The sequence below is a fragment of the Nycticebus coucang genome, chromosome 10 (assembly GCF_027406575.1).
Source record: "Nycticebus coucang isolate mNycCou1 chromosome 10, mNycCou1.pri, whole genome shotgun sequence".
In the NCBI taxonomy this organism is placed as follows: Eukaryota; Metazoa; Chordata; class Mammalia; order Primates; family Lorisidae; genus Nycticebus; species Nycticebus coucang.
Genome location: NC_069789.1, coordinates 112473589 through 112499187, shown reverse-complemented (window position 1 = coordinate 112499187; position 25599 = coordinate 112473589). Strand labels below are relative to the sequence as shown.

At 45.0% G+C, this 25599-nt stretch overlaps 2 pseudogenes across 1 annotated transcript; one reads left to right on the top strand and one right to left on the bottom strand.

Annotated features, from left to right (window-relative positions):
- Positions 1–274: 274 nt before the first annotated feature.
- On the bottom strand, positions 275–1146 carry LOC128595747 (SUZ domain-containing protein 1-like; annotated as a pseudogene). Its single transcript, XR_008382980.1, has one exon. The product of XR_008382980.1 is annotated as an SUZ domain-containing protein 1-like (transcript).
- An 8036-nt stretch (positions 1147–9182) lies between these two features.
- Positions 9183–21802, top strand: LOC128595874 (zinc finger protein 677-like; annotated as a pseudogene).
- The last annotated feature ends 3797 nt before the right edge of the window (positions 21803–25599 follow it).

Below are 25599 nucleotides of genomic sequence, written 5' to 3'. Positions count from 1 at the left end.
CAGGCCTTATAGCTCATCACACAGTCTATACAAGAGAGAAACCTTACAAATGTAATGAATGTGACAAGGCGTTCAGACACAAGACGTCCCTTACATTACATAAGAAAACACATACTGGAGAGAAACCTTACAAGTGTAATGAATGTGACAAAGCCTTCAGACAGAAGTCAGCCCTTAAAATTCATCAGAAAAGACACACTGTGGTGAAACCTTACAAATGTAATGAATGTGGCAAGATCGTCAATCAAATTTCAAATCTTTTTTTTTTTTTTTCAAATGGAACTTATGTTTTAAGTGATGAAGACATGCACTTGGGGGTGGGTAGGCAGGAGTTCTCATTTGTGTTTTGAAATCCCAAATTAATGAGCATGATAAACTGTTATTGCTGGCACTAGCTTTACCCCAAGTGGCCAAGTGGCACTGCCTGATTCTACTCTGAGTCCTTGGTGGGTCTCCCCAACCCTCCCTAACCCCCACCCTTTCCCTTTCCATTGACTTGGGACAGCCCTTGTCGACATGCCAATCACAGTGGGAAGAGGGAGGAAGGGGGGAGGTCACAGTGCATGGGGTTCAAGGTCACAGTGGGCGGAGCAAGGGGGATCACAGTGCAAGTAAGTCAGGTCGTTCCCTCTGCTCAAGTCCAGCTGTCTGCCGTGCAACCCGTGGCCGACGACCCAGGAGGCGGTGATGGTGGCAGCGGCAGCCATCCTTTCTTGCCTGCTTTTATCTGCGCTGTTTGAAGCCTTGTGACCCATCAGGACCCAAAGGCTGTCTGATCACATTATTGGGCTGCCTGCTGTCTTCAGGTTGGGAGATCCTGGTTGGCCTGTCAAGGATGGGTTTCTCCTGCTCCTCCTTGGGGCTGGCGCTGCCCAGGATCCGCTTCCCGGCCTCGGCGTACTCCGGCTCCCGCTGCGCTAGGGACTTGACTGGAAGGGCTGGCCTGCTGGTGGAGTTGGGGCTGCTGACCACACCGTTGCTGGTGGGCCTCTTGAGGCTGCGGATCTGTGGAGGGGGCCCCGTGGGAAGGCTATCGTCCTGAATCACAATGGGCACTTTGGGAGGAGATTTGGATTTCCTGCCCGCTGTCTGCAGCCTCCTCCCAGCTCTCAGCGACCTCCTCATCTTCCATCTTACTCGCCACTTTCCCTCCTCCCCAACCCCTTTCCCGCGCCTGCGCCTTGAAGCGCGCCTCCCCAAATTTCAAATCTTGCTCGTCATCGAACAATTCATACTACAGAAAAACCTTTGAAGTGTAATGAATGTGGCAAGGCGTTCAGACACAAGATAGCCCTTACAGCTCATTAGAAAACACACATTAGGGTGGTGCCTGTGGCTCAGTGAATAGGGTGCTGCCCCCATATACCAAGGGTGGCAGATTTGAACCTGGCCCCAGCCAAACTGCAACAAAAAAATAGCCAGGCATTGTAGCAGGCGCCTGTAGTCCCAGCTACTCGGGAGGCTGAGGCAAGAGAATCGCCTAAGGCCAAGCACTGGAGGTTGCTGTGAGCTGTGATGCTATAGCACTCTACCCAGGGCAACAAAGTGAGACTCTGTCTCTAAAAAGAAAAAAAAAGAAAGCACACATCAGAGAGAAACTTTACAAATATAATAACTGTGACAAGGCCTTCAGACAGAATATATCCTTTATAGTTCATCAGAAAACACACCCTAGAGAGAAACCTTCCAAATTCACTGAGTGTGGCAAGCTCTTTAGTTGCAAATCACTCCTTATCCACATCAGGGCCTTCGTATATGAGAGAAGTCTTACAAATGCAGTGAATGTGGTAAAGTCTTTAGGTTCATTTCAGACCTTACATGACATCAGCACATTCATACAGAAGAGAAATCTTACAAATGCAATGAGCGTGGGAAGGTCTTTACTTGAAATGGTACTTTATAAAACATCAGTGCGTTCATACAGAACAGAAGACTTACAAATGCAATGACTGGGGAAAAATTTAGGTTATGCTCACAACTTCATATACATGAGGTTATCCATAATGCAGGTAAATCCTACAAATATGATTGTGGCAAGGTTTTTAGACAAAAAGCATCCTTAAGTGTCATCTCACAATTCATCCTGGAGAGAAACCACACAAGTGTAATGAATGTGGCAAGGCCCTCATACAAAAGGTATCCCTGATGGTTCATCAGATAACGCATACTAGAAAGAAATCTTAGAAATGTAATGAGTGTGACAAGGTCTTTAGTAACATTTCATTCTTTGCACAGCATCAAAGAATTCATTTGTGAGAGACTCTGTAGACTCATTAGCAAGTCTTCATCATGAGATTTACACGGGGTGCACAATAAAGAGAAATCTAATAAATGCAACGTATGTGGCAGGGGCTTTATCCAGGCCTGACCACTCACTCCTCACTACTTATCTAAAGGTACATCTTCCATGAAACTACTCAAATGAAATGTTTGTCATGTGACTAATACCCAAGGACCATTACTGTGGAACATCAGACACCTTGCACAAGAAATAAATCCATATCTAGTTCTTCAGTATTTAATCTCTGATGTTACATGGCGGGGAGTGAGTACAAATCAAAACATTGACCCTTATGAAATGGTGCATACCAAACATTCAAGGACAGATGGACATGGTTACACAATGTTTTATTATTGGAGGTTTATTCAAAAGGCTACTTTACTTTTTATGACTTCCATACTGAACTTTGAAAAGTCTTCAAAAAATGGGCGGCGCCTGTGGCTCAGTGAGTAAGGCGCCGGCCCCATATGCCGAGGGTGGCGGGTTCAAACCCAGCCCCGGCCAAACTGCAACAAAAAATAGCCGGGCGTTGTGGCGGGCGCCTGTAGTCCCAGCTGCTCGGGAGGCTGAGGCAAGAGAATCGCGTAAGCCCGAGAGTTAGAGGTTGCTGTGAGCTGTGTGGTTCCACGGCACTCTACCTGAGGGTGGTATGTGAGACTCTGTCTCTACCAAAAAAAAAAAAAAAAAGAAAAGTCTTCAAAAACTGTTCTTACCAACATTTCGCTGTGGTGTCAGGGAAAGAACAGAATAGTAGGTCTCAGTTGTTTACGAATCATTTCTGTGGCATTTTCTAGAAAGAAGGGACACCATCACAGCAGTCTACCGAGGGCGATAAAGTGAGACTCTATCTCTACAAAAAAAAAAAAATAGAGTCAGAATTGAAAATGGAACTTTGTTTTTCTGGATAAACTGGGAACCACCCATACTGACTTTTTTTTTTTTGAGACAGAGTTTGTCACCCTTGGTAGAGGGCTGTGGCATCACAGCTCACAGCAACCTTAAACTATTGGACTCAAGCAATTCTCTTGCCTCCGCCTCCCAAGTAGCTGGGACTACAGGCACCCGCAACGCCCAGCTATTTTTAGAAAAGATGTCTTGCTCTTGCTCAGATTGGTCTTGAACCTGTGAGCTCAGGCAATCCACCTCCCAGGCCTCCCAGAGTGCTAGGATTACAGGTGTGAGCCATATTCACTCTTATAACACTGTCCTCAGGTTGTACTTTGATTCCCCTGGACCTCGTTTGTTCACATGCACCTGACCTTTGCTTGGGATATTGAGAGTGATGATGGATGTACACGGTACAGGTGTGAGAATTTGTATTGCACAGTGAGTTTTCTGAGGAAAGCAGAATACTGCCTCTCCTCCCCACAGGTGCATACATGGTTTCAGAGGAAGTGGCAGGTGTGGGATGTTACGAATTTTAAGCGTGGGGTGAAGGTGGAGTCTCTACCTCTGTTGTAAACCTACAGCTGGTGACAAAGGAGGGAGCACTCAGGCATTGCTGTTAGCCAACCAGATGGGCAGAATAGGAAGAGGCAAGGCAGAGATAAAAAAGGTGTTAGTCAAGTGTCACACAATGCAGCTTGAGTCTTTAAGATGACAGAATTATGCACTGAAATCCCTCAGCTTGGTTAGGAGAGACCGTGTTAATAGCACACTTCATTTCTTTCTTGGCTGCCCCAAACATCACATCCTACAGTGTACGGTGGCTGACACCTGTAATCCTAGTACTCTAGGAGGTGAAGATGGGTTATTCACATGAACTCAAAAATTGAAGACTAATGAGGAAGAGGAGGATTTCCTCTTTACTAAAAATAGAAAAATTGGCTTCTTGCCCATAGATCAATAATGAGGGCGCCGGCCACATACCCCGAGACAGTTGGGTTCGAACCAAGCCTGGGCCTGCTGAACAACAATGACAACTGCAACAAAATAATAGCTGGGCATTGTGGCAGGCACCTGTAGTCACACTTACTTGGGAGGCTGAGGCAAGAGAATCACTACAGCCCACGAGATTGAGGTTGTTGTGAGCTGTGACACCACAGCATTCTACCAAGGGTGACATAGTGAGACTCTGTCTCAAAACCTAAAAAAATAGGGCGGCGCCTCTGGCTCAGTGAGTAGGGCACCGACCCCATACACTGCGGGTGGCAGGTTTGAACCCAGGCCCGGCCAAACTGCAACAAAAAAATAGCCGGACATTGTGGCAGGCGCCTGTAATCCCAGCTACTCTGGAGGCTGAGGCAAGAGAATTGCCTAAACCCAAGAGCTGGAGGTTGCTGTGAGCTGTGATGCCATAGCACTCTACCAAGGGTGACAAAGTGAGACTGCCTCTAAAAAATAAATAAATAAAAAATAAATATATAAAAATAGAAAAATTAGGCAGTGCACAGTGAGTAAGGCACCAGCCACATGCACGAGGGGTCATGGGTTCGAACCCAGCCTCAGCCTGCTTAAAAACAAAAAAAAAAAGCTGGGTGGCACCTGTGGCTCAGTCGGTAAGGCGCTGGCCCCATATACCGAGGGTGGCGGGTTCATAACCCGGCCCCGGCTGAACTACAAACCAAAAAATAGCTGGGCGTTGTGGCGGGCGCCTGTAGTCCCAGCTACTCGGGAGGCTGAGGCAAGAGAATTGCTTAAGCCCAGGAGTTGGAGGTTGCTGTGAGCTGTGTGAGGCCACGGCACTCTACCGAGGGTGATAAAGTGAGACTCTGTCTCTACAAAAAAAAAAAAAAAGCTGGGTGTTGTGGTGGGCACCTGTTTTCCCAGCTACCTGGGGGGCTGAGACAAAAGAATCACTTGAGCCTGGGAGTTTGAGGTTGCTGGGAGCTTTGACATCACAGCACTCTACCGAGGGTGACGGAGGGTGACGTAGTGAAACTGTCTCAATAAAAAAAAAGAAAAAAGAACCATTAGTCTGGTGGTGTGGTTGGTGCCAGTTCAGGAGGCTGATGCAGAAGCTAGGTTGATTCCATGGCATTCAAGCCTGGGCAACGTGGAAGGAGATTCTGTCTGCAAAAAAAAGGTTTTAGAAATGCCATCTAGTTAAATTTCCTAAAACATTTTTTTTTTTTTTGTAGAGACAGAGTCTCACTTTATGGCCCTCGGTAGAGTGCCATGGCCTCACACAGCTCACAGCAATCTCCAACTCCTGGGCTTAAGGGATTCTCTTGCCTCAGCCTCCCGAGTAGCTGGGACTACAGGCGCCCGCCACAACGCCCGGCTATTTTTTGGTTGCAGTTTGGCCGGGGCCGGGTTTGAACCCGCCACCCTCGGTATATGGGGCCGGCGCCCTACCGACTGAGCCACAGGCGCCGCCCTCCTAAAACATTTTTAAAAATAGAATCTAAATTATTGTGTGGAAATGTTTATTATATTATAAATACAATAAAGGAATTTTACAAAAATTTTTACAAAATTAGGGAAAGAATTTTCCAATTAGGATATGAAACAATATACCATGGTTTGTTTCCAAGTCTAATAGTAATATTATCTGGTTTGTAATAAGATTTTTCTTGTCTAAATTTTTCTCTTTCATATTGTGAGCCAGTATATTTTTTTCTTGTATCACTCTAGAGACGTATTTAGAGTTTAGAAAGGCAGATGCTGTTTGGAGACAGATTTTGTGACATGAGCATGCTCATAGCACAGTGGTGGGCAAAACCGTGTTGTGTATAAATATGAAAAAGCAATGTACCTGAAAGTCTTCAGTTTAGGGACAGCTTTGGGACAGAACAAGAAAGTGAACTGAAATTCATTAATGGCGCCTTGTGTAAGGTCAGATGCCTGGAAATCACATGTGTGCACATCACTCAGCAAGTGCAGAAGCTGGGTGGTGGCTCCTGACTGTAATCCCAGCAGTAAGGGGTGTGGACCAGGACGGATCGCCTGAGGTAAGGAGTTCCAAACCGTCTGAGCAAGAGCAAGACCCCTTCTGTACTGAAAATTAGAAAAACTAGCTGGGCATGGTGGCAGGTTCCTGTAGTGCCAGCTAGTCCAGAAGCTGAGGCAAGACCATGACCTGAGACCAATGGTTTGAGGATGCTGTGAGCTATACTGCCATGGCACTCTACCCAGGTGACAAAATAAGATTCTGTCTCTAAATAAATAAATAAATAATCAACAATGGCAGAGGTAACTGAAAAAATTTACTACAAGGGAAAATACCCCAGACTTCAACTTGACGGGATAATCTGTATTGCCAGATCCCCAGAGGCCATCGTGCCTCTTGACACTGGCTGGTCTTCCTATTCAGAGTGAGTCTGGGAGGGGTTTGCAATTCCCATTGTAGTTTGCCTCATCTGCAGACATTCCTGGAGGGCTTAATGTAATTACAGAACTTAATTTTGATTGCAGGAACATTCTTGGATTTAATCACCAGCGGATGTTGACGCTTCCAGCCAAATTTCAGTTCCCTGACCCTTAAATTGCCTCTGCTGGTGGTAGTTTTTGTCCCATAAACCCGTGAAACTGGGCCCCAGGGCACCAAGGCCTTGCTAAGCTTAGGCTAGGGCCACCCGTGCCTGGCCGCGGCCTTTCCTGTACGCGCAGGTTCAGGCAGGCCTGGAAGCTGCAAGCGTGGAAAGAAGGCGACCCGGTGGCTGGTGAGTTTCCCTTTTCCGACTGGGTGTCCACTTCGCTTCTGTACCCCGCGAACTCAGGGGCCGTAGAGCCCTTAAATCCCCGCACGTCTCCTTCCGCCTCCACTAAATTCACGCCCCAATGAGATTCCGGGGTTGCTTTCCTGTGAGTTGAGTCGCCCAGAGGCGGGTCGTTTCCCGGGGTCTTCCTGCTGCAGGGCCAGGGAGACACCACCTTTCTCAACCGTGTCCCCCCTAAAAGCCCCTCAGTGATCCCTACACTCCCTTGGGACCCTGGAAAGTCCTCACCGCGAGGTGGTTCACACCCTTCAGGATTCTAAGCGGTTCAACTTGTACCCAGAGATGAGACCAGAAGAGATCCCAGCGTAGTGATTAGAGAGAAAATATTCTGTGTTCAGTATGAGTAGTTTTTCTATTTCATACATTAAAGGGGAGACATTTCCTAACAACCTACCCTCCCTGTTTAAGGGCTGGGAGCTCTTCTCAGTAGTGACAGGGAATGGTCTGTCTTAGCTCCTGAGTGCTGCTGGCCCTGCGATTGTGCACCATTGCCAGTCCCGCTCAGAGTCTCACGGTGGCCTGGCGTCCTATCTGCACTGCTTAATACATGTTTAGTTTTTATTTTAATTTTTATATTGATTAATTAGTTGATTGATTTTTTAGACAGTGTCTGACCCCATAGGTAGACTGCCCTGGTGTCATCATGGGTCATAGCAGTTTCAAGCTCCTGGGCTACAGAGATCCTCTTGCCTCAGCCTCCCACATAGCTCAAAGTTGAGACGCCTACCACAACACCTTGCTAGTTTCTATTTTTAGTAGACACAGGTCTAGAACTCATGAGCTCAAGGGATCCTCCTGCCTCTGCCTCCCAGAGTGCTAGGATTACAGGCGTGAACCAGTCAAAACATTCTATCTTGACACATTGTTAACTGGTAATTGTAGGCGGATGGAATCCCATGTTATTATTTCAGTGACAAAATCAAGAGGCTTTTACAAAATCCTGCATTCCCCTGTGTTTTAAAAATTGTAATGCCAAATGCTGGTACAAACATAAGTTAACTTGTGATGGTTTAGCAGTGTGTTCAGTGCATTTTTCTATGAAAGCTCAAAAAAGTACATGTTTGTGTCAAATAGGTGAGCCAACATGTTTTGAAACTTCACTTGAGACGTAGGAGAAAGTAGTGTGCAGGACTGGGCCTTGGCTGACTGCTCCAGGGGCCTCTTTTCCCCAGGTTGTTCCTCCCTCATGGTGTTTACACTGGATGTCTCTCTTTCTAAAAGTTCTCCTCCCTGGAACTGCAGGTCACATGCACCCTTCCTTCCTTATGTCTTTGTGCTGATATCACATTCTTACTGGGGACTTCTTCCCCCTATTTAACATTTCAGCTACCTCTTCACTCCCACCTGGACCCTGCTGGTTCACTCTGGCTGACCTGACTTTTTCTTTTGGTCTCTCACCTTTCACTTTCTGGACACTGGTGACAAGAAATCTCCAAAAGGAGAGCAGATCCAGAAGGAAGGAGGGGTCCTGGCCTTGGCCTTGGCCCTCTGAGTAGAAAGCCTGCTGTGGCATTAGAGTCCTGAGGCTTTTTTCAAATACATCTCTCATGGCTCCCTGCCATTTACACAGTCACGTTGGGACCCAGCTTCAGTGATGGTTCCAGTGACCAGGTGTGTCCTGTCTGTGTCTAGCACTGACCACTAAGCCTCTGTGTCCTCCATTGCTGAGGGCTGAGCTCAGAGGGGTGAGGGTCTGTGCCCTGGAGGGAGGTCAGTGCAGCCCAGCTTCCCACTCCTGCAGGGTGTGTAGGGGTGTCACCAGAAGCGGGGTGAGGTCTGATGAAGGGGTCAGAAAATCACTAGTTCATCATCCTGTAGGAGTGTTGTTCCTGCATCCCCCTGGTGTTATGGATGGGAGAGAACCATCTTCTTTTTTTTTTTTTTTTTTGTAGAGACAGAGTCTCACTTTATAGCCCTCGGTAGAGTTCCGTGGCCTCACACAGCTCACAGCAACCTCCAACTCCTGGGCTTAGGTGATTCTCTTGCCTCAGCCTCCCGAGTAGCTGGGACTACAGGCGCCCGCCACAACGCCCGGCTAAGAGAACCATCTTCTTACATGGGAAATCTTTACTCTCCAAGGCAGTCTGTCACCTAAAGGAAGTGTGTTGACTGAGTATTAAACACCCTTTTTTTTTTCAATAGGAATTGATTTTTACACATTCGTGTTTGGTAAAGAGGAAGCTGAGATTGGTAAAGAGGAAGCTGAGATCAGAGGTAAAAGGAAAGAAGAGGAATCCGGAATGGCTCTTACTCAGGTACAGTGATATTCTCAGTGGATTGTTGTGTGTCTTGTTCCTTTCTCAAATGCTGGCTTTGGAGTTGTTGCTGATCTTCTCTGACTCTGAGCCATTCTGAGTGACATGTTTGCTCCCCCTCACCCATGTTTTCCTTCAGTTCTCATTTCCACTTTGGAATTTTCACTGTGCCACAATGACATGAAATCATGAAGAGACTCCCTTGGGCACAGTCCTGGGTCGGGCTTCACCTCCAACCCTAGGTTAGAGGGGGGTGTGGCCCTGTGGTGTCAGTGCTGTAGGGCAGCAGGGACTGCTCAGGGGCCACATCTGGGTGCACTGCCACTTCTCTGTACAGGAGGATTAAACCAGCTGCACATGAAAGTTACGGGGTAACATAGAACATTCTAGAAAGGGCGCCTTGTTAGAAGACATTTTTCTGCTGGATTTTCTACTACATTTCAAGCTAAATTGGGTGAATCCCTATGTTTCTCATGCCAAATTGTTTATTACCAAGAATAGTATGGACAGATAGACAGGCATCAGTGATATGAGGTGTTTGATTCGATCATGTGTTACAATGTGGATTGAACATAAATGTCTAGTAGTAGGAAATTGGTTTAGTCATTCTGAGTATTTCTATCCCACAGAGGCTGTGCTGTGTCTGCAGGGTCTTTTTTTTCCTCTCTAGGACGGGATCTCTGTTACTGAAACAGGAGTGTGGTGGCCAGATCATATTCACTGCACCTTCCAATTCCTGTCCCCAAGTCATACTCCTGTCTCAGCCTCCCAAGTAGCTAAAAGTGCAGGTGCACATCCCCTTGCCTGGCTGCTTGTTTTTCTGTGTATTAAGAAGGCTTCATGACGTTCCCTAGAGTGGAGTTGAACTTCTGGCATTAAATAATCCTCCCACCTTGATCTCCCTACATGCTTAGATTTGCTGGCAGGAGGCACTTGCCTCCTGTAGAAAATGCTCAGTGATTGTCTCATTGTGACAACTTTCAACTATAATGCAACTTTCGGGTCACAGGTTTATACATCAAATATTTCATAACATGTTCATGGCATTTAGAATGCCGTGTCCTTTCTTTTTTTCTTTAACTTTCTTTTTTTTTTTTTTTGAGACAGAGCCTCAAGCTGTCACCCTGGGTAGAGTGCCCTGGCATCACAGCTCACAGCAACCTCCAAGTCCTGGGCTTAAGCGATTCTCTTGCCTCCACCTCCCAAGTAGCTGGGACTACAGGTGCCTGCCACAGTGCCGGGCTATTTGGGGGTTGCAGCCATCATTGCTGTTTGGCGAGCCTGGGCTGGATTTGAACCCGCCAGCTCAGGTAGATGTGGCTGGCACCTTATCTGCTTGAGCCACAGGTGCCGAGCCCGTGTCCTTTCTTTTTCTTTTGCAAATGATGTCTCTGTCCCTTCATTACATACTACATAAGGTAATATTCACAGATCCCCTCCAGTTTCAGATCACTTTATGTAGGTTTTATATATCATAATAAGTTCATATCATTTGGCAAGGTACCTGGTTTCTTTTTGTTTTTTCCAAAATTCTTTTACTGTGCCTTCAACTTACATAGCACATGAGGTTCATATGCATAGATCCCCTGTGTTTATGGAGTGTATCCTCTGTGGATAAAGGGTTCTAGCCTATTCTGTTTCCAGCATTGAAAACTAAGGCATGGTGTCTTTCACTTGTGATGGCTGAGATCAAGCTGTTCTCCTGCAAAGAGTGAGGCGGCCTATGCTCTGCCTGGGTTTTCTTCAGGGCCCAGTCTGTTCCCTGGAGGAGAACTCAGCCCAGCCCAGCCCAGCTCCCCCTGCCAAAGTGTAGGAGTGGGCTTCACCAAGAGGGGAGTGGTGCTGTAGAAGTGGTCAGAAACTCTGTACTTGGTCTTGTTATAGGACTTGTTATTGTCCCTGAAACCCCCTGGCTCAGTGGGAACAGAGGGCTGTCTTTGCACAGAGCCACATCCTGTTATTTCAGTAGACCTGTGTAAGTGTGTATGTGTATATGTGTGAGTGTGTATCTGGTGTGTGTGAATATGGGCATGTGTAATCAGAGGCATCTCATCACTTTACATAAATTATCTATGTTTTAACCATGGCAATTTTTTTTTTTTTTTTTTTTTGTAGAGACAGAGTCTCACTTTATGGCCCTCGGTAGAGTGCCGTGGCATCACACAGCTCACAGCAACCTCCAACTCCTGGGCTTAAGCGATTCTCTTGCCTCAGCCTCCCGAGTAGCTGGGACTACAGGCACCCGCCACAACGCCCAGCTATTTTTTGGTTGCAGTTCAGCCAGGGCCGGGTTTGAACCCACCACCCTCAGTATATGGGGCCAGCGCCCTACCGACTGAGCCACAGGCACCGCCCGACCATGGCAATTTTATGTTGAATATTTTCCATGGCCTTTAAGTTGTTCTACACTCTCATGTTTTATTTTGCTTCTTCTTCTTCTTTTTTTTTTTTTTTGAGACAGAGTGTCACTTATTAACCCTCAGTAGAGTGCTGTGGTGTCACAGCTCACAGCAGCCTTGAAATCCTTGGGCTTAGGTGATTCTCTTACCTCAGCCTCCCGCGTAGCTGGATTACAGGTGCCTGCCACAATGCCCGGCTATTTTTTGTTGCTGTTTGGCCGGGGCTGGGTTTGAACCCACCACCCTCGGTATATGGGGCTGGCGCCTTACCTACTGGGCCACAGGCACTGCCCTATTTTGCTTCTTTATAAGGTGGTCCAATTTTACTCAAAGCTGTTACAGAAGACATAATTCAAATAAAATATATAGTTTGGTGTCAGGGCTATACTTATTTTCTAGTTTGTGGGGACACTGAATAATATTTGGTGTGTCAAACAGATCTAATATCACTATAGAGAAGAGATATAAGCCCGTGTTAATGTCATCCTTGTTTCTCTTGTAATGTCTACAAAAGTGAGATCCGCACTAATTTAGGGAATATCCTAACTGCTTAAGAAAAAGTATAGGGCGGCACCCATAGCTCAGTGGGTAGGATGCCGGCCACATATACCCAAGCTGGGTGGGTTTGAACCCAGTCTGGGTCAGTTAAACAACAATGACAACTGCAACAAAAAAATAGCCGGGCATTGTGGTGGGCTCCTGTAGTCGCAGCTCCTTGAGAGGCTGAGGCAAGAGAATCGCTTAAGCCCAAGAGTTGGAGGTTGCTATGAGCCATGACACCATGGCATTCTACCGGGGGGGCAAGAAAGTGAGAGTCTGTCACCAAAAGAAAAAAAAAAAAGAAAAGTAGAGTACAACGCACAGCAAGCTGAAAAGTGTATTAATGTGGATCTTTCAAAACACCTACCTCAATCACATCAATACTTTTATTTTTATTTATTTATTTATTTATTTGAGACAGAGTCTCACTTTGTCGCCCTTGGTAGAGTGCCTTGGCATCACAGCTCACAGCAACCTCAAACTCCTGGCTTTAAGTGGTTTCTTTCCACAAGTAGCTAGGACTACAGGTACCCGCCACAATGCCCAGCTTTTCTTTTTCCATTTAGTAGGTCTGGGCTGGCTTGGAAACCACCAGCCCTAGAGCATATGGCGGCACCCTAACCACTGATAGGCACCACCCACATCAATATTTTTAATCGCTTTTTATTTTTCTGTGAAGAGAAGATTTATTTCCATCTCTCCATGGTGAAACACGTTTTCCCCTTTAGGGACACTTGACGTTCAGAGATGTGGCCATAGAATTCTCTCAGGAGGAGTGGCAGTGCCTGGACCCTGCTCAGAAGGCTTTGTACAGGGCTGTGATGTTGGAGAACTACAGGAACCTGGTCTCCATGGGTGAGGATAACGTGGCTCTCACAGTCGGGCTCTGCCCTGTGTGTCTTTACATTTTCTCTTCTGCACCCTGTGGAAGCTCCCGCATGGCTGACTGAGACAGAAGCCTTATTGCTCAGTGTAAAGGTCCATATATTTACATATAATTAATTTATGTTTTATATATATATATATATTTTTTTTTTTTTCTGGAGACAGTCTTACTTTGTCGCCCGTAGTAGAGTGCTATGACATCATAGCTCACAGCAGCCTCAAACTCTTGGGCTCAAGCCATTCTCTTGCCTCAGCCTCCTGAGTACCAGTGACAAGTGGCACCTGCCACAACACCTGGCTAATTTTAGAGACGGGGTCTTGCTCCACCTCAAGCTAGTCTTAAACTTCTGAGCTCAAGCAATCCACCCACCTGGGCTTCCCAAAGTGCTAGGATTGCAGGCGTGAGCCACCACTTCTGGCCAGAAATATTTTTCTTGATCCATTTATAATGTCCTCTGTCTTACCTATCCATAGGCCTTGGATTTTGCCAAACATACAGCACTTCTTGATTCCTTGTTTTTATTTTTTTTTTTTGTAGAGACAGAGTCTCACTGTACCGCCCTCGAGTAGAGTGCCATGGCGTCACGCGGCTCACAGCAACCTCTAACTCTTGGGCTTACGCGATTCTCTTGCCTCAGCCTCCCAAGCAGCTGGGACTACAGGCGCCCGCCACAACGCCCAGCTATTTGATTCCTTGTTTTTATAATCAGGATTCTTGTTTCCTGACCTGACTGTTCTCTCCATGTTGGAGGAAGGGAAAGAGCCCTGGACTGTGGAGACTGAAGTGAAAACACCAAGAAATTCAAACTGGGAGGAATGGATCAAAGGTGTGCACTCAGGTAAGAGCTCAGGTAGACACAGTGGAAGCCGCACTATTAAACAGTGTGCGTGGCCCAGCACCTGGAGCTCAGTGGCTAGGGCGCCAGCCACGTGCACCGTAGATGGTGGATTTGAATCCAGCCCGGGCCTGCCAAACAACAATGACAACTACAACCAAAAAATAGCCGGGTGTTGTGGCAGGCACCTATAGTCCCCAGCTTCTTAGGCGGCTGAGGCAAGAGAATCACTTAAGCCCAAGAGTTTGAGGTTGCTGTGAGCTCTGACACCACGGCACTCTACTAAGGGCCACAAAGTGAGACTCTGTCAAAAAAAAAAAAAAGTGTGTGGAGGCTAGGTGCAGTAGCTCATGCTGTAATCCTAGCACTCTGGGAGGCCAAGGTTGGTGGATTACTTGAGCTCACGAATTCAAGACCAGCCTGAGCAAAAATCAAGAACCCCGTCTCTACTAGATATAGAACAAAACTGAGGCAAGAGGATCACTTGAGCCTGAGTTGGATGTTATGTGAGCTGTGTAGCTACAGCACTCTATCCATGGCAACAGGTTGAGGCTCTGTCTCAAGAAAAGAACAGTGTGTAGGAAAGTCTGCCATTGGGGGTTCTGTTATGAACGAAGGTTAAATCCTGTGAGCTCTAAGCAGAAATCTTACCACTCTGTTCTTTGGATGTGGAACAGTCAATTTTTTCACCTTCCAGTTGTGCTGCAGCTAAAGAGAGATCAAGGCTAATTATTTGATTGCACGACACCTCTGTGAACTCTTTGGTCCCGTCTAGGACCACAGGGCCATCTCCAAGGATCTTTCCCCTGTTATGTGTCCTTCTGTATTTGATTCCATCTGGTGCTCAGTTCTCTGCCCATAGAGGTGAGAGGAGATGCCGCTATAGACCTGATACATTGACCTCTTCAGGTGCTGTCCCATTTCCTGTACTTGGAAGGCCTCATCAGGGTCTGGGAAGACACTGGCTGCGCTTTTTTTATATCTGGAGCCAGGGGACACACGGAGCTATCTCCATCCATCTCTGCCTATTTGGGTCAATTGGAGAGAAGAGAAAGGCAGAATGTTCATCATCTCCCCTGCCACTCAACACAGAATATCTCTCTTCTGGTCAGCAAAATGTGTTGGGTTTCTCCCCACCAACAACCAATTTTTGGTAGCCATCAAAAGGTTTTCTGTATTTGATTTATGATCCTGTCTGCCTGAGTTATAGTCACATCCCACCAGGTAAGGACTGAGTCCCCAAGCCTGCTCCCTGCGTCATACTCCACTCACAAGTAGCAGATTGTCACCCTTTCTTTTAACCAACCAGATGCGAGGTGGAGGTGCCTTGAGGCCCTGGTCTGGTGTGATTATTTGCTAGGCTGCCTCACAGCTCTCAGTGACACACTTTCTGTGCTTGTGGTTTATTATAAGGGACATGTGAGACGATACAGATGAACAGCGGATGAAGAGGCTCACAGGGCAAGGCTCCTTGCAGCTTCACTGGGTGCCCCACTCTCCACCACATCCATGTGTTCAGCATTTGCAAGTTCTTCTAACCTCACAGTGCAGGATTGTTTTTAGAGGTGTCATCACTTGGCATGATTGATGTTAACTCAACCTCCAGCCCTCTCCCCTTCCTGGGGATGTTGGTTGGGGCTGAAAGTTTCATCGTTCTAAACATAGCTTCATATTTCTGGTGACCAGCCTTTATGCAAGACACCATAAAGGTAGAATCATTATAATAAGGGTGGCTCCTGTGGTTCAGTGGGTAGGGCGCCAGCCCCGTATACCAAGGGTAGCGGTTTCAATCCCAGCCCCGACCAGTTAAAACAGCAGTGACAACTGCAACAAAAGTAGCTGGGTGTTGTGGCAGGCTCCTGTAGTCCCAGCTACTTGGAGGCTGAGGCAAGAGAATCGCCTAAGCCCAAGAGTTGGAGGTTGCTGTGAGCTGTGATGCCACAGCACTCAACCGACTGTGACAAAGTAAGACTCTGTCTCAAAAAAAAAAAAAAGAAGAAGAATCATTATAACAGGTCACATTCCTATCATCCTGGACATTTCAAGGTGTTAGGAGTATGAAAGGAACCTGAAAGGGAACAGTGTAAGTGTTTCTTTTTATTTCACAAGGTCCCCAAGCCACTCTTCAGTTCTGTTTTGTCCACACTTTGCTGCTGTGTATAGGAGGAGACTAGGTCAGGTCTTCTGAGATTATTACTCAGCAGTAGGAAAAGTCAGGGGACAGAAGGGTCCTGTGTTCAATCCCCAGTTCTACGCTGGGAGTATAGTTCACTGGAATGATACATGGGGATTGTACTCCACTGTCGCTTGTTTCAGCCACTGCTACTCTCATCTTGTGCACTTTCATGTATCATACATGACCCTGGTTTTTATGCATTTAATCATCTGTTTTACTATCGTGTATGCTTTTGTTTGTGTTTACTATCTGGACTGTCCTATCTGGAATGTGTGGAGCTGTTGTAACAGTGAGTATTGACTGATTTTAGAAGATTTCATTGTTTAGTACAGAGGTTGTTTTAGCAACAGTTTCTTTTAAACCTCTGCAAAGTGGAAAAGGGTTTCTTTGGTAACTTAAATGTTTGTCTTTGGAACAGGCTCACACCTGTAATCCCAGCAGTCTGGGAGGCGGAGAGGGCAGATTACAGGCGTCAACCACTGTGCCTGGCCAAATTTCTGAAATTCTCAAAATTACATTCTTGATTTAACATAAAGACAGTTCTTTCTGGTGAATCTCCTGTAACACTTCCCTGGTCACTGGTGACTCACAGGCTGGTGCTGTCCTGTTTTCTGACTCGTCTTTCCTGCTTGTGTTGCTATTGACCATGTCCTTGGACATCCATAGCAGTGCTGGGACACATTTCTGCTCTTTGCTGCTACTAACTATGGATGACTTTCAGTATGAGCCATCCTCACTGTGGGTTGTTTACTTACCTGGAGCATGCGATTATTTATACTCTTGTGGTACTAATAATGAAGGCAGATTTATTTATTTCAGATACATGCACATATGCTTTCCTTCATTCATAAGCATAGTGCTACATCTACTAAGATGTAAAGTGGTGGTTTCCTAAGACCATTTTGTTTGCAAAGAAATTTTACTGTATCTTACATTGTATGAGCTTAGCAGAGCTAACATGGAAGTGTTTCCCATGTTTGAATTTAAATTTAATTGCGTATCATCTATATTTAGACTCACCTCAGCCCATTCCATTTTTTCTGGCCCTCCCCTTTCTTTTCTATTTGTATGCATTTTACTGTGTGGGTGCTTCCCAGAGGTTAGATAATGGTGCATTTTTGATTTATTGTCAGACTTATTTCACTCTGCATAGTGTCCTCCAGGTTAAACTATACTATTGAAGCACATGGAGGACTTTTTTTCTAGACCAAAGAACCCTTTTTTTATTTTTATTTTTTGAGACAGTCTTTCTGTGGCATCACAGCTCACAGCAACCTCACACTCTTGGGCTCAAGAATTCTGTTGCTTCAGCCTCCTAAATAGCTGGGGTACAGGCCCCCACCACAGTGCCCAGCTATTTTTAGAGATGGGGCCTTGCTTTTGCACAGGCTGGTCTCGAACCTGTGAGTTTAGGCAATCCACCTCCCTCCGCCTCCTATAGTGCTAGGATTAGGGCATGAGGCACCACGCCCGGCCAAGTCTCCATCTTTCTTCATGGGTAAGTAGTATTCCATGCTTTACATATGCCGTAGTTTATTTACCCATTTAAGTCTTTTTTTTTCTTTTTTCTTAATTTAATTTGTAATTAAATCATAACTGTCTACATTTAGGGGGTACAATATGATGATTTGATGTACAATGTGGAATACTTAAATCAAGATGATTAATACAACCATCACCTCACTTACTTATTTCTTGTGGTAAGACATGTATAATTTACTCTTTTCTTTTTTTGAGACAGAGTCTCACTATGTCACCCTCAGTAGAGTGCCCCGGCATCACAGCAACCTCAAACTCTTGGGCTTCAGTGATTCTCTTCCCTCAGCCCTCCTGAGTAGTTGGGACCACACGCACCTGCCACAATGACTGGCTATTTTTCGTTGTTGTTGTTGTAGTTGTCATTGTTGTTTGGCAGGCCCAGACTGGGTTCGAACCTGGCAGCTCCAGTGTATATGGCTGGTGCCCCAGCAGGTGAGCTACAGGCGCCAAGCCTATAATTCACTCTTAGTTATTTTGAAATATACCCTGGCATTATGCACATTAGGTAATATCCCACCAAATGCCCTCCCTCCTCCCACCTATTACCTTCCTGTTCCCTTCCCCCTCCTTCCTCTCTTCTTCCCTTTGCTAGACGATATTTGTGTTTTATCATTCATATAAGAGTGTAAATGTTTATATATTGGTTTCATAATAGTATTGAGTACATTGCATACTTTTTTTCTATTCCTGAGATACTTTACTAAGAAGAATGTGTTCCAACTCCATGCAGGTAAACATAAAAGAGGTAAAGTCTCCATGTTTTTATGGCTAAACAGGATTCCATGGTATATACGTCTACAACAATTTGTTAATCCATTCATTCACTCATGGGTTAAAATCCATTCCTTCATGGGTTAAAATTTTGGCTGTTTCTACGACTTGGTAATTATGTATTAGTCTATAGTGAACGTCCTGCTGTAGATGTCTTTGTGGTGAAATGATGTTTGTTTTTCTGGGTAGATAACCTAGTAATGGAATTATGGGATCAAATGGAAGATCAACTTTTAGTTCCTGGGAATTCTTCATACTTCTTTACAAAAAGGCTGTATTAGTTTGCAATCCCACTAGCAGTGCCCTTCTCTCTACATCCACACCCCAACATCTGCAGTTTTGGGACTTTGTGATATGGACTAATCTTACTGGAGTTAGGTTATATCTCAAAGTGGTTTTGATTTGCATTTCTCTGATGATTAAAAACAATGAAGTTTTGTTTTTAGAGATAGCATCTCACTGTATTGCTCGACAATGAATATTTTTTCTTGTGTTTGGTAGCCATTCTCCTGTCATCTTTTTTTTTTTTTTTTTTTGAGAAATAGTCTTATTATGTCGCCCACAGTAGAGTGCTCTGGCATCACAGCTTACAGCAACCTCAGACTCTTGGGCTTAAGTGATTCTCTGCCTCAGCCTCCAAAGTAGCTGGGACTGCAGGCACCCATCAGAATGCCCAGCTATTTTCTTATTTTTTTTTTTAGAGACAGAGTCTCACTTAATTGCTCTCAGGAGAGTGCTGTGGCATCACAGCTCACAGCAACCTCCAGCTCTTGGGCTTACTCAATTCTCTTGCCTCAGCCTCCCGAGCAGCTGGGACTACAGGCACTCGCCACAACACCCGGCTATTTTTTTGCAGTTTGGCCAGGGCCAAGTTTGAACCCACCACCCTCATTATATGGGGCCGGTACGCTACTCATTGAGCCACAGGTGCCGCCCAATGCCGAGCTATTTTTTGTTGCAGTTGTCATCATTGTTTTAGCTGGCCTAGGCCAGACTCGAACCCGCCAGCCTTTGTGTATGTAGCTGGCGCTGTAACCACTGTGCTATGGGCACCAAGCCCACCTGTCATCTTCAAAGAAGTTTTTGTTCAAGTCTCTTACCCACAAAGAAATGGGTTGTTTGTTTTTTTTGTATTGATTAATTTGAGTTTTCTGTAGATTCTAGTTATTAGACCTTTGTCAGAATCATAAAATGCAAAAATCTTCTCCCATTCCACAGGCTATCTATTTGCTTTAGTTGTAGTGCCCTTAAGCTGCGTGGAAATTTTTTAGCTTGATCAAATCCCATTATATTTTTGGTGTTTCTGCAGTTGCCGGGGTGTCTTCCTCATAAAATATTTTCCCAGGCCAGTATCTTCAAGCTTTTTCCCTGCACTCTCTTCTAGTATTTTTATAGTTTCATGTCTTAAATTTAAATCTTTTATCTAGTGAGAATCACTTTCTCTTAGTGGTGAGAGGTGTGATCCAGTTTCAGTTTTACAGGTTACTAGCCAGTTCTCCCAGAATCATTTGTTAATTAAGGATTCTTTTTCCTGATGCAAGTTTTTGTTAGACCTGTCAAAGATGAAGTGATGATGTGTGGCTGGGTTCATCTCTAGATTCTCTATTCTGTTCCATATATCCACGTCTCTATTTTTATGCCAGTACCATGCTGTCCATTCATGTGTTGATGGACACTTGGGTTAGCGATGGTACATTGAGCTGTGATAAATATTCTAGTGCAAAAATCTTTATGGTAAGGCTCAGCATCCCATAGTACAGTGGTTATGGCGCTGGCCTCATGCACTGAGGCTGGCAGGTTCGAACCCAGCCCGGGCCAGCTAAACAACGACAACTGTAACAAAAAAAGTGATTTCTTTTCTACTGGGTAGATGCCTAGTTATGGGCAAATGGAGAAAATGATGGAAGGTCTACTTTTAGCTTTTTTTTTATTTTGTAGTTGAGATTTTATTGGTTGTATTGAGCGTCAGTATAGACATTTCAATTTGTACAGAATTCTTAACATACGTACCCCAAATGTAAAAGGCATTTATTGTAATTCTTTTTTTCTATTTTTTTTTTTTTGAGACAGAGTCTCACTATGTCACCCTCAGTAGAATGCTATGGCATCACAGCTCACAGCAACCTCAAAGCTTTGGGCTTAAGCAATTCTCTTGCCTCAGTCTACCAAGTAGCTGGGACTACAGGTACCCGCCACAACAATGCCTGGCAACTTTTTTGGTTGCAAATGTCATTGTTTTTTGTTTTTTGTTTTGTTTTTAAAGACAGAGTCTCACTTTATTGCCCTCAGTAGAGTGCTGAGACATCACAGCTCACAGCAACCTCCAGCTCCTGGGCTTAAGTGATTCTCTTGCCTCAGCCTCCTGAGTAGCTGGGATTACAGGCACCCGCCACAACGCCAGGCTACTTTTTGTTGCAGTTTGGCCAGGGCCAGGTTCCAACTTGCCACCCTCAGTACGTGGGGCGGGCACCCTACCCACTGAGCAACAGGCGCTGCCCTGCAAATGTCATTGTTGTTTAGCTGGCCCGGCCTGGGTTCGAACCTACCACCCTCGGTGCATGTGGCTGGCACCATAGCCACTGAGCTACGGGCACCGAGCCTATTATCATTCTTTTTTAAACAGTTATTCCAGTGATTTTCTAGATTAAAGTTTGAAGGCAAATTTTCCTTAAGAGAATATCAAGTACCAGTATCTTCAAATGTTGATAAGCTGTTACCAAGTCCCAGCAATTCACAATTTATTTCCATATATGCTACATGCTCAGATTTTCAGTCCTTCACAGCACAGTGACAAAGTTATTAGGAAAACAGGAGCACCACAACCAAAGATGTACAGAGTGTACACAATTCTGACACGGAGAGCCATGATCACAGGAGTGGTTTTCTTTAGGAAACAATTCTACTAAAAAACAACATGAGAATCGAAGTAATTTAAAATGTTCAAGACATTAAATGCAGGACTTGGGACTCCATACTGCCATTTAGTATGCTTTGTATTACAGGATATAAAAACTAACCCTCATCTATGGAATGTTAAGCTCACACCTCAGACAGTCATAGCCTTCCATAGTTCAACATCCCCTACTATTTTCTGGTTGTACCAAAAAAATAAACAACCAGCAAATGATTTTACCTCTTAAAAAAATGCATTTATACTTAAAAAATGGAATGAGGTGGGATTCCCTTCTTCTTAAAAATGTTTCTAGAGCTACTAAAAAAAATTTACAAAATAGTTGATAAAAATATTCTTCTGGATTGTACAAGAAAGGAGACAGGGGGCGGCGCCTGTGGCTCAGTCGGTAAGGCGCCAGCCCCATATACTGAGGGTGACGGGTTCAAACCCGGCCCCGGCCAAACTGCAACCAAAAAATAGCCGGGCGTTGTGGCGGGCGCCTGTAGTCCCAGCTGCTCGGGAGGCTGAGGCAAGAGAATCGCTTAAGCCCAGGAGCTGGAGGTTGCTGTGAGCTGTGTGAGGCCACGGCACTCTACCGAGGGCCATAAAGTGAGACCCTGTCTCTACAAAAAAAAAAAAAAAAAAAAAAAAAGAAAGGAGACAGGGACCACTGATAAGACACGGTGTATGATATTAATCAGACTTGGCTTCTCTCTCTCCCGCTTCTTCAGTGGCTGGATTCTCCTCAGTTTTAGTTTCTCCGTTTTCTTCGGGTACATCTTTAGTTTCTTGGTTAACCACTTCGGCCTTTGCTTCTCTTTTCCCTTTTGGTTGCACTTTTTTTGTCTGAAGATTTATCCCTTGCTGCTGCCTTTTCTGGCTTCGTTTCCACTTTCGCAGGAGCAGGTTAGGTGACAACTGCACTGACCTCCTCTTGGGCTCTTCCTTCCCCGCACCTTCAGCAGAGCTGACCGTCCTCTTCAGCATCTTGGCAGCGGGCAGGGCGCGTCCGGCCTGCTGCTGCCACTCCTCCCACCGCCCGAGCTCCTTTTTGACTCTTCGAGTATTCTCCATACTTTTTTTTTTTTTTTTTTTTTTGGAGAGACAGAGTCTCACTTTATGGCCCTCGGTAGAGTGCCGTGGCGTCACATGGCTCACAGCAACCTCTAACTCTTGGGCTTACGCGATTCTCTTGCCTCAGCCTCCCGAGTAGCTGGGACTACAGGCGCCCGCCACAACGCCCGGCTATCCATACTTCTTTTCAAAAAGTCTGTATTAGTTTGTAAGTGTTCCCTTGCCTCCATACCCACACCAGGATCTGCAACTCTGGGATTTTGTGATGTGGGCTATTCTCAGTGTGGTTGGTGATACCTCAGGGTGGTTTTGATTTGCATTTCTCTGCTGATTATGGATGATGAGCATTTTTTCATGTGTTTATTGGCCAGTCGTCTGTCCTCTTGAGAGAAGGGTTTGTTCATGTCATTTGCTCAGTCACAAATCAGATTGCTTGCTCTCTTCTTGTTACTTGGTTTCAACTCTTTGTAGATTTTCATATACTATTAATAAAATTTAAGCTTCCTTTAAATGTCTTATTTTTCCTAGAAAGCTCACCTGTGCTTTTTTCGGCAGCTTTCAGCATCTCTCTGAAACTCACCCGTCATCCCCCAGCTCCTGCTCATCCCCCATTGGTCCAGAGTGTCACCTCTCCTCCTTCTGCTTTAGCATTGCCAGCGATACATTTCATGTATACTCATGTTCCTTTCAATGTCCAAGGAGGCAGTTCAGATCCTAGTCTTATGCTCAGACTCCAGAAATGCCAGATCCATAGTTTGAAGTTCTACTCTTTTTTTTTTTTCTTTTAAGGGAGGAGCTGTGTATTGGTTAAGGATACAAGACACAAGCCTACTAAAGATCAACTTGGATTACACATTCATTCCTATCTGCCATTTCAAGATGAAGGGGAAATTCATGAATGGAATGAGGTTGCAAACTCTCTCAACCATATTACTTCATTTTCTCCACTTGAAAACATTCCTTCTAAACTCACAATCCACATATGTAATAACTTGAAAAATGGTTTAGGCAATTCTGCAACAGTCACACAAGAACTAAACACACACGTTAGGGAAGAACCTTACAGGCATAACGAGCGCGGCAAAGCCTTTAATGTGACTTTAAGCCCTCCTGACCATGGGGAAATTCATACTGGAAAGAAACCTGTGAAATGTGAAGAGTGTGGCAAGACCTTCAGGCACAATTCAGACCTTGTACAACATTGGAGAATTCATTCTGGAGAGAAAACTTACAAATGTGATGACTGTGGCAGACTCTTCAGGCGAAATCATCACCTAATTCAACATCAGAAAATTCATACTGGGGAGAAATCTTTCATTTTTTTTTTTTTTTTTTTTTGTAGAGACAGAGTCTCACTGTACCGCCCTCGAGTAGAGTGCCGTGGCGTCACACGGCTCACAGCAACCTCTTACCTCTTAACTCTTGGGCTTACGCGATTCTCCTGCCTCAGCCTCCCGAGCAGCTGGGACTACAGACGCCCGCCACAACGCCCGGCTATTTTTTGGTTGCAGTTTGGCCGGGGCTGGGTTTGAACCCGCCACCCTCGGCATATGGGGCTGGCGCCCTACTCACTGAGCCACAGGCGCCGCCCGAGAAATCTTTCAAATGTGATGACTGTGGCAAACTCTTCAGGCGAAATGAGCACCTAATTCGACATCAGAAAATTCACACTGGGGAGAAACCTTACAAACGCAATGAGTGTGGCAAGGTCTTTTCTCAACAATCAAGCCTTATAGTTCATTACGCAGTCCATACAGGAGAAAGACCTTACAAATGTAATGAATGTGACAAGGCCTTCAGACAGAAGTCAGCCCTTACATTTCATCAGAAAATACACACTGGAGAAAAACCTTACAAGTGTAATGAATGTAGCAAGGCTTTCAGACAGAAGGCATACCTTACAGTTCATCAGAAAACACACACTAGAGAGAAACCTTACAAGTGTAATGAATGTGACAAGACCTTCAAACACAAGAGATCTGTTACACTTCATCAGAAAACACATACTGGAGAGAAACCTTACAAATGCAATGGGTGTGGGAAGGTCTTTACTTGGAAAATAAACCTTATAGAACATCAGGTTATTCATACAGGAGAGAAGCCTTTCACATGCAAAGACTGAGAAGAAAATTAGATTTCATTCAAACCTTCATGTACATCAGGTTATTCATAATGGAAATAACCCCTCCAAATGTGATGATTGTGGCAGGGTTTTGAGGCCCAAAGCATCCTTAAGAGTTCATCTAAGAACTCATTCTAGAGAAAAATCTTAAAAGTGTAATGAATGTAGCAAGGCCTTCCATTGGAAAACATGCCTTACAGTTCATCAAAAAACACATACTAGAGAGAAACCTTACAAGTATAATTAATGTGACAGGGCCCTTAGACAGAAGGTATCCTTTACATTTCATCAGAAAACACATACTGGAAAGAAACCTTACAAATGTAATGTATGCAGTGCAATCTTTAGGCACATTTCATGCTTTGCACAACAACAGAGAATTTGTTTATGAGCAACCCTGCAGACTCATTGAGGATTGCAAACTCTTCCTTATCAGTTCCATCATTAATCAGCATCACAGAGTCCCTACTAAAGAGAAATCAAATAAATGCAGCATAAGTGGCTGGGGCTTTATCTGTGCCAACCGCTCACTCTCACTACACAACTAAAAACACGTCTTCCATGAAACCACCCAAATGAAATGTTTGTCATGTGACTAATACCCAAGGACCACTGTGGAACGGCAGAAAGCATATCCAAGAAATGAATCAATCTCTAGTTCTCCAGAGATTGGAGAACATAATCTCTGATGTTACATGGTGGGAAATAACTATAAATCAATCTACTTTGACCCTCATGACATGGTACATATCAAACATGCAAGGACATAAGGACAAGGTCAATAATATTTCAGTTATACAATGTTTCATTATTTGAGGTTCTTTCAAGAGGCTTCTTTACTTTTTATGACTTTTAATCTGACCTTCGAAATGTCTTCCTATGTTGTCCTTACCAACATTTCACTGTGGTGTCCAGGAAAGAATCCGTAGAATGATAGATCTCAATTGATCCTGAGAATCCTGTGTATGCCATTTTCTAGAAGGAAGGGACATTGCCTTTGGAGTGTTTCTATTTTTGTAGAGATTATAACGCAGGGTGTGATCATAGCCCACTGCTTCCCATCATTGACGGGCTCTAGCTATCCTGTTCTCTGTACCTTCCAGATATCTGGGACTACAGTATACGATATTTGATCCAGGTTAATTTGTTTTTGAGAGAAAGTGTCTC